Source organism: Rhinolophus sinicus, chromosome 12, assembly GCF_057876585.1.
Source record: "Rhinolophus sinicus isolate RSI-liver-muscle chromosome 12, RSI-T2T, whole genome shotgun sequence".
NCBI classification, from domain to species: domain Eukaryota; kingdom Metazoa; phylum Chordata; class Mammalia; order Chiroptera; family Rhinolophidae; genus Rhinolophus; species Rhinolophus sinicus.
Genome location: NC_142512.1, coordinates 39,658,890 through 39,673,478, shown reverse-complemented (window position 1 = coordinate 39,673,478; position 14,589 = coordinate 39,658,890). Strand labels below are relative to the sequence as shown.

Sequence of the window (14,589 nt, the reverse complement as noted above, 5' to 3'; positions counted from 1 at the left end):
CATTACTGCCATGATTTCTATTACTACTACTAATAATAATGACAGCTGCAGTGTACAATAATAATAATAACGGGGGTACACTGAGCACTTCCCAGGCATCAGGCCCTGTGCCGAGCCTGTCACATGCATAGCCTCTAATCCTCCGCCCCACGAGGCAGCTCTTGTTACTCTCCTTCCAAATCTCAGACAGCGTAAGTGACTTTCCCAGACCTAGACAGTGACAGAGTCAGGACTCTGACTCCACATTCACGCTCCTAACCACTGGGCTAAATTACAGACACTTGACACCCAGAAGTCTGTGAGTCCCCGTCCTGGCAGACACAATCATACAAAGCACTGACTGCATGGAGCAAGATGGCTTTATGTTTGCTAGAGCCTGTCTCAGAAGGGGTAGGGATATCAGAACCCATTTTGTGGTCCAGAATTGTATTTCTAAACAAGGGAGGTTTGGGGAAATATTTTCTCTACATTTTGTCTTTTTTCAGGTTGACTCCACTTTAATAAGCTAGCTGGTTCAAACTCTTCCAAACATGCTTCGCTCTTCCCCTTTGTCTCTTGCCCATTAACCGCCCCCCCCCACCCCTATACCTGGCCCACGACCTCTCCCTCCTCATCCTCTAGGATCAATTCCATCCATTTCTCCAAGTCCCAAAAGAGGCTGCCCACACATTTTCCCTCAACAGTTCGATTAGTGGTAACGCTTGACATTATTTCCCACCAGGATTGCTCTAGTTGACCCCAAAACCACCAACATCTAAATCCCCTGGGAAACTTGTAAAATTCAGATTCTTGGATCTTATCCCAGAACAAAATTCGCAGTTGAAGCATGTGTGCTGAATTAAAAGCCAATGCTTTCTAACTGACAAGTGAAGTGCCACTTAGTTGAAAGATACGGATGATTTGATGCGTTTATGAGGTTCTTTTAGGTTCTGACGCTCGCTTGATAGATGACCACACTTGCAAACAGTTCCTCTTCTACATGTCTCTCCACTTGTTTATAAAGCGGGGCTAACCATAAGGTAATAAGTACGACTCATTTAATCCTCACAACGTTACCATGAAGCAGCTACTGTCAATATTCCCGTTTAAAAGCTGAGGAAGCTAACAGAGAAGTTGAATGACTTGCCCAATGCCACACAAAAATAAAAAGGAATTGTAAGCACTTTGGTTTCTTTAGTAAGGTCAAAAAAAGTACGTGATACATTATATAATCAGCCTCGAAGAATAGAAACTGTTTTTCTCTCCAGTGTGGTACAGCAGATCTCTAGAACTTATTCATCTTGCATAACTGAAACTTTAGACCCTTTGATTAGCAACACTTCCTTTCCCCTCCCCCAAGCCCCTGGCAACCACCGCTCTATTCTCTACTTCTGAGTTTGACTATTTTAGAGTCCTCCTATAAGCTAGAATCATGCACTATTGTCCTTCTGCGACTGGCTCATTGCACTTAGCAGAAGGTCCCCAAGTTTCATCCAGGTCATTGTTTATTGCAAGATTTCCTACTTTTTTAAGGCTGAATAATAGTCCATTGAGTGTGTGCGTCAATATCAGATTCTTTTATAGTGCAAATCAACGTTCCACAAGGAGTGGAAGTAAAGAAGCCTCTATTTTTTTAATTAAAAAAATATGCTTTTACCTTTTGACCCCTTCACCCATTATCACTCACATCACATTCCTTTTTATCCATTCATCCGACAGTAGGCACTTAGGCAGTTTCTGCCCCTTGGCTACTGTGAATAGTGCCACACTGAACATGGGAGTGCGATTATCTCTTTGAAAATTAGAAAGGTATTTTGATGGCATCTAATAGCCCTTTTCATAGCAGAGATGAAGAACTGGGGCCCAGAGAGAAAGGGGACTGGTCCATGACTACAGACAGTGACAGAATCCAGCACTCTCTTCTACTTCTCATTCCCCATCACAGTAGACAGCGGTAGACTTGGGTCTGATGGAAACAACCCAGGACCATATGGCAGTGACCTTGGGTTCTAGTTCTTAGCAGCAGCATTCGACTTCCCAGTGTTTGGGCTCTAGGTACTAACTAGGGATCTTTCTTTTACAATCCTGATGTTAGTCTGTAAATAGGAAATGACCCCAGAAATCACATTCTTCAACTCCCCCACCCCATGTCTTTTAAAGGCAATTAGATGCTATCAATAAGATCTTTAAGTTCTTTAAAAGTTAATGGCTGTATGTTGTTATAATCACTAATTTGCATAATTTCCATTTATATCAAACAATGGAGAAAAGCATGTCACTCATTGCCTGTGTAGGTTTATCCTGATTCTGTTCATTTTGATTTAAAATAAAAGTTTTCATAATAAAAAGCATTTTGAAAGCAAATGCCCAAATGAGAGGGAGGGAGAAAGAGATTGAAATTCGGGAGAGAAGGAAAGTGTCCCAGAGGAGACAGGAAGAGCGCCATCTGTGCGAGGGAGAATTTCTAGGCTGAGGCAACCAGCACCCATGACACAGTGCCGCATTTTAGTATCAGTGCAAGCAAGCCCGGAATGCATTGTTTCAACATTGTAATTAAGTGTCTTCTATAGGAAATGAATCCTTTGGCTATTTGGCTGGCTGGAAATAGCTGGTCAGTGTGTTCATGCATGATTCACAAGCTTCATGGGAACAACACACGCATCCAGTTCAAATGGGAACCTTATTTGGCAACACTGAAAAGGTTTATTTAATTGAATTAGCATTTCTGGTTAAGCTGAAATGATATTTGGAGAGTTTTCTTAGGTGATGCTTTTGAGCCACAGGCCACCACTTACATGCACATAAGAAAATCCTGTAACTTGAGTGAGATAAGAAGACTAGGATGAAAATTCAGAACAAGGGGCCTCTACTGAGGCATTAGAAAAAAACCAGAAGACACCATTGGCCAGCTCTGGTCAAGAAGCAAAATCACATGCTGATTAAAAACCGATGCTTGAAGCTAGGTCAGCTGGGTCTGGTTCCCAGCTCTTCCACCTCTTGGTGAGAGACCCTGGGCAAGTCATTTAACCTCTCTATCTCCACTTCATCTTTAAAATACAGGAGCTATTAATAGCATCTACTACACAAGGTTGAGATGATGGCATTAATTAATGCATATAAAGCTCTTAGAGAGTGCCTGGCACCCAGTAACATTGTTAAGTATGATTTCATTGTGCTGCTCTGAGAGGCTTACATTCCATTGGCCAAACAATCACACTCAAGCTAACTAAGTATTTCACTTGAGGTGACAATGGCACAGTCATGCAAAGCCATTGCGATACCTAACTGAAAGCACTAGATTAAGGATAGACCGTTTCTTTTTTATTATTTATTTTTTAAATAAAAATTGTATATACTTAAGGTGTTTCGATGCACATACACATAGTGAAATGATAACCACACAGAAGTCCAACACTTCTATTTTCCAGAATGTTATAGAACTCAGTTGGAAAGGACCGCCCCATAATATAGCAACCTTTATACTCTGGCAGCCAATAGGAAGAAGATGGCCCAGGAGGAGGCGTGAGGACAGTGTGAAGCCAGCACTGTAAAGTGGACCACTTCTGTGGAGAACAGAAAAGACTGGGGAGTTCAGATAGGGTTGGTGGCCCTTCTTCTAGTGCAATACCTGTTGCCCTTGTCTCTCGTGGCCCCAACATTCCCTGGAGTCAAGTGATGGGCTCAGTAGAGAAAACAGCAGAAAGGCTCCCGCAAAGCTCTCAGAGTTAACACAGTCCAGCCAATACATAATCGAAGTGACCCGATATATGCAGGCGCTCCATTGCCTCCTAGGGCCAACAAGTAGAAGAGTAATGCTTCTCCTACTCAATTAAAAATCGATTGCATATTATGCCTCAGACACTGTGCTAAGTGCTTTACATGACTTACCTCACTCGATCCTCAGAACAACCCTACAATACTATTATTCTTCCCACTTTACTAATCAGTGAGCCAAAGCTTACAGAGGCTAACTGCCTTGCTCAGGGTCACACAGTTAGAACATAGTCAAGTTCAAATGTGAACAAATCCATGCCTTCTGTACTCCAGATGCCCAGGCCTTAATCAAACTCAAGTTGGACAATATAATAGCTGTAGCCCAATCAAAGGCATAAATAAAGAAATAAATTTTTTGTCACGGAGTTCTGAAGAAGGTGAGCCCTAAAAGCAACAAGCCAGTGTCCATATCCAGCCCAACCCAGGAAGGAACAAGGCTGAACACAGTCACATTAGCACATGGAGAGTCGGGGCAGCTCCTCAGGGGACAGCCTCCTTCTCCTCCGGTTCCATTTGTGCCAAACAACCGTCCTATCATAATCTGGGTTCTCTAATACTCAGCTACAACAAAGAAGGTATTCCAATTTGCATATGGAAACTTCACAGTTGCAGAATGGACCATCTCTCAACGTTCAGTTAGTGAAATCTGCATTCTGGCTCGTTCGTCTGGTATTTAAGAGTTAGGTTCCTGAGAGTTGGCTCCTGAGACTCCCTTTGATTCTGGTGCACTAATAACAATGATTCTTCTGAACCCACCAGCCTGAGAACAGACACGGACCACTGTGACTGCACAGAGGAGTGTCACCTTGTGCAGCTCTGCCTGGGAGGCCAGATGACCTAACTAGATGGCGTCTCCACCTCATCTCATTCTAATTGCGGCAGTTGGGTTGCTGGGTTCACATGAAGTTTACGGTTTGAGGCCTGGCATGGGATGGCTCTGTGCCACTCGAAGTAAAACCAAGAGGTCTTGATTAGAGACACATCAGGAAAGCACAGATCTCGTTTCTAATCCTCTTCACACTCATGGTGAGCACAGGGTTGACACAATGGCTGCCAGACACCCATGTTGCCAACAGACGATGCATGGCTTCATCAGCAATCACGGGTTGCTGAAGCTGCAGGGGACGTTCTGGTTTTGAGCCATCATAAGGTTAAGAGGAGAAGGGTGATAGGATAGGATATGGGAAGCACCCCGCCCCAAGGTCCCTCTGCGTACAGGCTACAGATTGTTGGGGAATAATAATCAGAAGTGCAATCAGATGTATTCGGTTTACATAGCAAAAGTAGAACATGTTATGTCTGCAAATTCAGGGGAAACAGGCAAAATAAGGAAGAAAGCATGTATACTCTTGTGGCCACCCACTGAGATAAGCCAAGAGGCCATTTGGAGCGCACCCAAAGAGAGCAGAATCGATGTCAGTGGAACCAGATTTCCGGCCTCATGTCCGCCGTCCCAGTTATAGCACCGCCTCTTCACATGGATGATAAGAAGCCTACATGGTAAACAGCAATTAGTGACAGAGAAACCACCGTTCAGGTAGCTCTCTACCTGAGAGGAATCCTGGTCCACAGAGGAGTTCAGAGCTGCAGGCAGACGATGTGATCAGGAGGGAGACAGGCTTGGCTTGTAAATACAAGACGAATATTCACACCTTCCCTGATGATGGTAACTGTCTGCCCCCGATCTTCAGGACAAGGCTTGATTTTATGTAATTTTATACTTTTCAATACAAATCATTTGTGAAATGTTTTGTTAAATGTGATTTAAAGTCTATAATTTAAGAGACACCTCATGTTCTATCTCCATAAAACATCAAGACCCAAACTGGAGATTGATACATACAGTAATAAAGTCATGAGTGTTTAACTCCACCAACCAATCAAGTTTCCAGGTTGTACGTCCAGCCTCAAGGGACACAACTGCTGTAAAGATAGTGCATATTAAGGTTCATCGCTTAACTAATAGTTTGAAGATATAAACAAACTCCATAACCTTATGGGGTCATCTTTTTATAGCAACAATAACAATTCACTGTGGAGTTCCAATGGACAGACTACGTGTTCACCGCTCTCTATGTGCATTTTCTGCACAACTGCTCATTTTACAAACATGGAACCTGAGGTATGAGCTGTTCATTACTTACCAGAGTCACATGGATAGTTGGTGTCAGAGACAAGATTCAAACCCAGGACTGTGTGGGTCGAGACACTGCACTTTTAACCATCATGCAAAACTGCCTTTTCCTTTTTTTAACCAATATACACTTTGCAAGAATTTATTCCCTGATTGACATTTTATGTTCTCAATATTAAAAAAACAGCTACCGGGAATGATTCTGTCCCTCCAGACAATTCTGGCCACTCTTCCCTGACCTCTCCTCTGATTCTGGGAGAGAAAGGAGAGGACAAAGAGGGAGAGAAAGAGAATCATAATACATGTGGGAAATGAGGCAGACAGAGAGATGGGAGGGAAAGAATGAGCGTGAGATCTAACAGAAGGCACCTGGTAAGTGCTTTCACCTGCTCGAAAGAAACAGGACAAATTCCAGCCTTCCTCAGGGAGAACTGTAAGCCTGGTTCACTGTGCTCCACCCACATAAACCCCAATTATTATAATACCACATCACATACGGAATATTCTGGTAACTTCCTCAGAGTGGAAATAGTAATCTTAAAATACAAGTAACTTTAAACAGGTAACATAGTAGGAGTATGGTAGGAATATACCAAACAAAGAAATTGGAAATTATATTTGGGATATAATTTATATAGAATTTAAAAGGTACCAAGGATATTGAAATACATTCTGTAAGTTTAGAGCATTCTATAAAAAATGCGTAACTTTGGAACAAACTTGATCCAGAGTCAGAACATAGAGTGAAATAGGCTTATTTTACCTGACCAAAATAGAGTATTCTAACACACACACATGCACACACACATGTACACACACACACACACACACACACACACACACAAATGTATTTTAATGACAGCACCATTGAGCACTTTATGCGTAAGCCTGGATTACCTAATTCCCACAATACCCCTGGCAATCAGGGGTGAGTATTATGAATCTCAGGGTACATTTGTAGAAATTGAGGCCTGAGGTGCTGGCAGCAGGTGGCAGAATCAGAATTTGAACTGATAACCAGCACTGGCATCAGAATATTCACAAGCATACATTTAGGCTGACCTTTACATGAACTGTATTTATAAAATATCAACTCTTACAACTAATGTTTATTTTTAATTCATATAGAGACAGAAGAATGTCTTTGAGGCTAGAATGTTTCATTTAGCCCTTATCAAATGATACCTTCATTGGTCTCCTCTGTCTCCAGACCTGTGGGGTCATGGCTGCCGCAGAGACCAGGGTGATTACAATTGTCACCATCCTCTGGCCTATTTGCACCCTGCAGTTTACAGATCACAGAGCTCTCGTGTGCACATTGGTTACTGATTATATAACTCTTGCTTGTACGTTGCGTATCGATCCCATAGTTTGTGTATGTACATGACACACAGATTACATACCTCATGCATGTACATTACATACAAGTTACACAGTTCATGCATGTACAGGAACTCATCTGCTCCCCCCAACAGCCCTATTAATTACAGAGAAGATGATTATTAGTCCCATTTTAATGATAAAGAAGTTAAGATTACCCAGTGGGTTAATACTGTTACAGGAATCTTGATTTCTTCTTGCCCACGCAGTGAAAAATCAAAGGTCAGCAAGCTGCTTAGTATGCAAGCAGGGTTTATTAATGATACTTCTCAGAGAAGAGAATGGGCCTACCCCAGGTGGGAGAGAGGGAGAGAGGGAGAGTGAGAGGGAGGGGGAGGGAGAGAGGGCGAGGGGGAGACCAGCCCCTTGACTTACAGTTTGCTAGGTGGGGTGAGGGAGTTACACATTGATTTGGCATGAAAAGGGGGTGCGTGCTCTTCCATGGAAGGGCTTGACTGCCTAAGACGGATGGAGGTGTGTTGACCCAGATTCTTATCTTGCTCCAGACCACCTCTCATCATCTGTTGTTGTGAAAACAGATACGTGGTTGGGGGCAGTTAATCAGAGCTAGTCATGTGCTTTTTTTATAGGCACTGTGGACCCCCTCCCACCCCCTCCTCCCATATTTTCTGACTTCTATCTAACAATACCAGGGCAAAGACTTTACCGCCCAGGCCTTTCCACTAATCAGTCCTTTCCACTAATCCACATTGCGACAAAGACACGGAAATGTACAGCATCAACAGGGCAATTTTTTTTTTAAAGGGGCAGTGAATTCTTTGAAACTAAAAGTACAGAAAAAGTGATGATTCCTAACTACAAGAAAAGAGAGAATGGGGAAGGAATAAATCTAATTTTCCCAAGCTAAAAATCAAACCATGGCAAGTGACAAGCAGAAAAATAGGTAAGGAGAAGAACATCACCACAAATATAGAAAGGAGCAACCCAGAAATAAACTGGCAAAGATACTATAAAGCACATTAAGTCGCCATAAACACATGAAAGAAAAAGAACTATGAAGTCAGGGGTTCCGTAGGGGCTGGGCTCCAGGCACCTCTGCCACTGACTCACTGGACAACCTAAGGCAAGTCTTTCTCCTTTCACTGCTTTAATTCTTTCATCTATAAAAGAATTAGTAGTTACTTGTCCATAAAACAAGTTTAGAGTCTTGAACAAAAGAATATTTTAGCAAAATATATTACTTCCTGTCTAAAAGCATACTGACTAAGACAGGTATCAAACATGCACAGTTTAAGATAGCATAGTAAACACTGTGTTTATTCTATCATCCTGCAGAGACAAATGCAGCACACACATACTGCAGATGCCATAAGAATCAATAATAAATTTTATTTGATTACAATGTCTTTTCTTTATGGCAGAAAACTGATGCTGTGCTATTCCTCTAATATCCCTGCACATTTTACTAAATCATTCTTCTACAGAAAATATAAAATAAACCATCGTCCTCTCTTCTCTGGACAAGTGCAACGGCCTCCCAGCTAATCCCCACACATTTACTCTTGCTCTCATGTATTCTCCACAAGGCAGCCAGGGTTATTTTTTAAAAAACACAAATATAATTGCGGCACAGCACTCTTGTTCTTCAAATACTTCTGTGGTTTTCCACGGCTCATGTGTTGAAGATCAAAATACTTAGCAGAGTTGAGAAAGCCCAGCATCTAAGTGCATCGCCAAGTTCCATCTCATCCTACTTCCCTCCTTGTTCTCTATGCTCCAGTCACTTAGACTAGGTATTCAATTAATATTTGTTGAATAAATAGATGAATCAATGAACGAACGGACAAATACATTGTATTTCTTTTTGTTACTAGGAAGCAATATTTTGGTGAACCAAACAAATAGATCGTTGAATTTCAGGCACCGACAACTGTCAAGTGGGGAAGACTCCCGGGGTGCCAGCACCTTCCCACAGCCCTCCACACACTGGCGTTGCCACCCCATGCAGCTCAATGGGCTAAAGGTGAAACCTGCCAGGATTTCAGCAGATTGCATGAGGTGATGTCTCAGCAAACCCACACCAATTACTCAAAATGTCTCCTTAAATGGCAAAAAAAAAAAAAAGCAACGCCCAGTGAGCACTGAAGCTACCGTGTGGATTAATTCAAGGATTATCAGCGACAACAGTCTTTGCATAAGGGATTTATTTGATTACCTATCATGTTCTGCAGATTAAGATGATGATAAAAAGAAAAAGAAAGAGTGAAATCACTTCGGTCCTTCGCTAGCACTCCCCACCCACTAGTGGGGATCTGCTTTTCTTCTGTAGCCTTAAATGAACAAAATCATCCCAACAGACCTGGTGGTATGCCAAGTGCCAAAGGTAGCACAAAAGGACATTAAAGGCTTAACCCAGATTGTCTTGGCGCTCCTTTCAAAGTTATCTGGCTAGAACATCTCCCACTACCTTCTCAGAAGGGTTTGGTGTCAGCTGGAAAACAAAGTGAAAAAGGGAGGAGATACAGCTCCTTTTATTGAAGGTGATGGTGATAAATGAGATTCAACTCCCAGTATCATGGGCTAGGCCAACCCCTCCTTCCCAAGCTTCACACCACAGCACTGAGTGACAAGTATGTCACTGAAATGATGATTTCATCACCACCAGGTGACAAGATCCTGACAACCAGGCAATATGGTTCATTTCCATCAATATGGTTCATTTCAAGTACTGTACACAACACTCCCTATGAAATATTCTTGCCAAAATGAGCCTTTCTCTGTTGGTGATAATGCTAAACTGCCATGTCTCCCTGAGAACTGGCATCTCTAAATTCAAGGTATAAATGTGTATAGATCAGAAACTGCTCCTAAGCACCCCAGAACAGACCCTCACATAAAAGGTTGTGTCATCTGGCAGAGTATTGAATTTGAAAATATATATGTATATCCATTGACTGAAGGATACTTACAGGCAGGAACTGCCTCTCTAGTCACAGAATCAGAGCACCTCTAAAGTAGACTCTCAATAAAATAATTAATTACGTGAATGAAATTAGAGGATTTTAACCCTAATTATCTGTGGCTAGGGACTTTAACCAGCAATGGAATCAGAGACAAAATGCATAGTTTGGGGGTAGGAGAAAAAAGTCATAGAAACATTTTAAACATGGCTGGCCATTTGTAAATGTGTGTGAATCAACATCCCACAACTGCAAAAACTTTAGTGAACCTAAAGTATCATCTCTATGGCTTTAAAAATAATAATAAAGTACACAGAACAAGGAGCTGTACAATAATATAATAATATAACGGAATACAATAATATTCCATTCCAAATATATTCCGTACAATAATATAACGGAATCCCGCTGCCAGTCCTAGCTCTGCCACTTACCTGGCCATCGGCCCTTGCAGAAAGTACTTCCCTCCTTTTGTTCCCTGTCCATAAAATGATGAGTACCAAACAGATGTTAAGTATGGTTCATTCCAAAGTCTAATATTACGTTCCTATAAAATATGAAAATCCTAAACATTCTATTGGTAACTAGAGGCCAACAGAGAAAAGGAACCTTTAAAGTTTTATAACAATGGATCCCAACTTTTTCAATTTGTATTCTCCTTTGCAAAGTTAATGAAAGCTGTAACCGCCCCCCTCAGAAGAGTGAACATATAAACATGCATAGAATTTCTGCAAACAGTTTTAGAGATTTTACTAACTGTCTGAAGTCTATCCACTGAATTCCAAGTTAAAAAACCTCAGCGTAAGTTGAATCACTGTCTTGGTTTTTCAGTTGGGAGATTTTCGCAATGGACGCAGAAGCTACAAGAGCTTAAGCCTCAATGGTCAAGTAAGGCAGACGTGAGACATGTTGTTATGGCATGAACAACACAAGTAGTGTACACAACACTCCCTGCGAAGTATTCTTGCCAAAAACGTCAAACCTGAATCTAATAAAGCCTTTAGATCTAACTTACAAGAAACACACGGGTGAGAGGCATGTGTTAAAAATACCACAGGGATTCGATCAGCAAAATCCAGAATTTGGGAAATTCTATAGGATTTGTCTTTCCTTTCCAGCCGATCTTTCTGGCTCTATTAACTGGAACCTCTTGCTCCTTCCCAACCACAAAAGCAGTTGAATCCCCTTGGTTGGAGAGGTTATCTTTTTAAACTACACTTGCCCACAAGCATCTTTCTTTTTCATCTCATTTCTATCGCATTTAGTCTCTTGTACAAAATCCACTACTGCCTTGTATTTTTCTCATGACCAAAGTTAACAAACATTTATGGAGGGTCTACCACATCCCTCCATGAACTGGAAATATTGAGGAATTAAGGACAAATTGGCCATAGCCTGGGCCTTTAACCTTCCTTACAGTTAATACTGGGATAACTAAGGAGGCAGTGGCCTGATGTACAGTCTGCACAGCAAACATCTTCCACGTTTTCTGTGTCCCAAATTGCTCAGAAATATGCTAATACAGATTAGGACCTTAATAAACACAGACTGACTTGGATTTCTGTCAATACAGATCTCATTCAATTGAAATCTTTCGCTTTCTTTATTCTGATACCTTCTGTTGTTCCAATTTCCTAACTCTTCTCTAAAGGCCCCAAATGCTACTCATTTGTGGTCACTTACAATGTTTTGTCTGCCTCACCCTTATCTAATTCTTTCCTGCTTTTCAAAATGAGATTAAGAAGAGTTTCCAACACAGTTGTCTCATGATCTACCATTTGAGAAAACTTCCTTCTGTGATCTTGAAACTCTTCTTGCCTGTGTGCTGTGTTTGTCATTATTTTTCCATGCGTATTAGTTAATATATACAAATATTATTTGGAAGCAACCTTAAGCGGTCTTGCCTTCCCCTCCTGGTCTGAAATGATATACTGAATACTTTTTAACGTGAACCTCCCATCTATTGGCCCCTTTTTCCTAGAGAAAAATAGAAATATGAGAAAATTTTATTTTTGACAGTTTGATAAACTGAGGCACTTATAAAATGTTGGACATGGTGTCACTGCAGAAGCTGTTTTATTTCTATAAATGTCTAATCTTTTATGTAACCCTCCAAATCACAGGATAAGGACATAGCAATCTTGCCTAAAGATCTCCTACTCATCTGTCCTGAAATGTCACGCATAGTAAAAATCTACTTGGGGGTTGTTTGGGCCATTCTTCTCTCACTATAAAGGAGAGGGTGCCTATGGGACATTTCAGTGATGGGACGATTGTCTTTAAAAGGCACAAACACACTGCTCCCAGTTAATGACAGCTAACTGTTGACAGGGCTCCCTTCTGATCCCTGATACACCCACATGCAATCCCATTCATTCAATCCCCACCCAACCTCTGCTGCAAAACAGCCATTCCCTTTTAATGATGAAGTCTTGGTTTATCAGAAAGATGATAAACCAAGTGCACCTGGCTCTTGTGCACCCTACAGACGGATGTTCTCATCTGGGAGGCTGAGCCCACGTGAACACAAACCGACCCTAACCTCGAGCCAAAACAAGTAATCAGGAACCATCCACCCTGCTTGCCACCGCACATCTAAACACGTCTCTGTTTCCCTCGTTTGCTCTTTTTATCATGGCTCCCTTTTGTTTTATTCCTCCTGTCCAAAGATGGAAGGGACCATAGAACACATTAAAAGGGCACTCCCTCTGAGCAGCCCCAAGGCTTTCTTTAGTCTTGACTAAATTTTCCGTCTTGCACACAGTGAGATGAGGAAAGACCAAGGGACTTTTGCAAGGCTTCGTCGCCAGGGCGGACAAGCAGAGCTGAGTGTGCTTTAATGATTTTATTTGTCATTAGGGACGAGTTTGCCTTTGTGGTTGGCTAGTTCACCCCGGGAGAAGCTTTTTTCTATGCTCTGATTTTACAACTCACATGCTAAAGGGGGCAGGAACTTATGGTGCCAGAGGACCTGAGTTAAAATCCTGACTCTAAAAAGTTCATTATTGAGTTACCACATTTATGAAATGCCTATAAGAAGTCAGACTTTGGTGCTTGAAAGATAAAAGACATAATCCCTACTTTCAAGAAGCCTGCAGTCCCAGAGGAGTGTAGCAAACGCAGTATAAGGTGGTGTGGGGTCAGGATACCAAGCTGTCTGCCCCGCTGGAAGATCTTGGGATCCAGAAGAGGTGGTTTCCTCATAGAAGGGGCACCCAACTCATGCAGGAAAATTTAGAAAACGAATGTTGAAGGAAATAACCTTTGAAATACATCTTGAAGGCAGGGAAGCAGGCCTGGCAGCAGGCAGTGACTTTCCACGCAGTGAAAACACAGAGACCCAGGCCAGTGACATCTAAAAATTCACACTTTGAATTACATTGCGCATGCAAATCAGCTCTGACTCATTCACCTCCATGAGTCCCTGATTCTTTATCTGTAAAATGGGAACAATAACCCTTTCTGGCTACATCAAGAGTTGTGCGAATGAAATAAAGGATATCAAAGGGCTATGGAAACTGGGAAGTCGCATGGTCACCATTATGAAGAAGTGTTGTACTGCACTCTGTCAAGATTCAACTCAGTGATAACAATGCCACGTGGCCGAAAGAATCCCATCCTGGCTTGGCCACTAATCCTCTGACTGTCCTCTGCCACACTCCCACTATAGGCCTAAGTTTTTCTCCACTGTAAAATGAGTGGCTTGGAACAAAGAATGGAAGTCCCTTCCACTGCAGCCAGTTTATTTCTGAGTCCCCTTTAAATCTAATTACCAGTAGCCAGCACGTGGCTCCCCACCCCAGACTATGTCTTTATTCATTCCTAACCTTTACCTTGGCAGCCGAAGCATAAAATTCATCAAGCACATTGGACGACCCATGGCACATTTCCTGTTTTCCTCCGTGCCCTCTGCAGGTCACTGACCCACAGAACCCAGCCTTTCCAGGGTTCAGGCGGGACAGGCGGCTGGACAGTTAACAAAGGCCGCACTTCTCCCGGGGGCCAAGGGAAGTCCTGAGCGCAGGTCAGGGTTGTTTGCTTTTGAGGTGTGCTGGGATGAAAGGCACCTTGGAGGTGGAAGGCTCAGCCATTTATTAATTAATTATAATTGAGGGTTTGTTCTTAAGAATGATTCCTTTGAAATTACTTTCCATCAAACAGTGACAGCCACAAAGACATCAGATGCTCAGAACATTCTCCCTTTCCTCAGCATGAATGTTTTTATTCTGGGACCTAAGATTCTGTTCTGATCTGGCTCATCCCTTGGGAGTCTCTCCCACCATCGCTTTAGAGCTGGGATTTGTTTATTTGAGGGGAGCGGGGAATGTGTGTCTGTGTGTTTAATGTCTACTTTTTAAAAGGAAATCTATGCTACACCAAATAACATTTTTGTGGACTTTA

General features: G+C 42.1%; 1 long non-coding RNA gene across 1 annotated transcript in view; it reads right to left on the bottom strand.

The window, feature by feature from the left end:
* The window catches only part of LOC141568817 (uncharacterized), a 323,632-nt gene that overhangs the window by 214,354 nt on the left and 94,689 nt on the right, over positions 1–14,589 (bottom strand). The window lies entirely within an intron of this gene.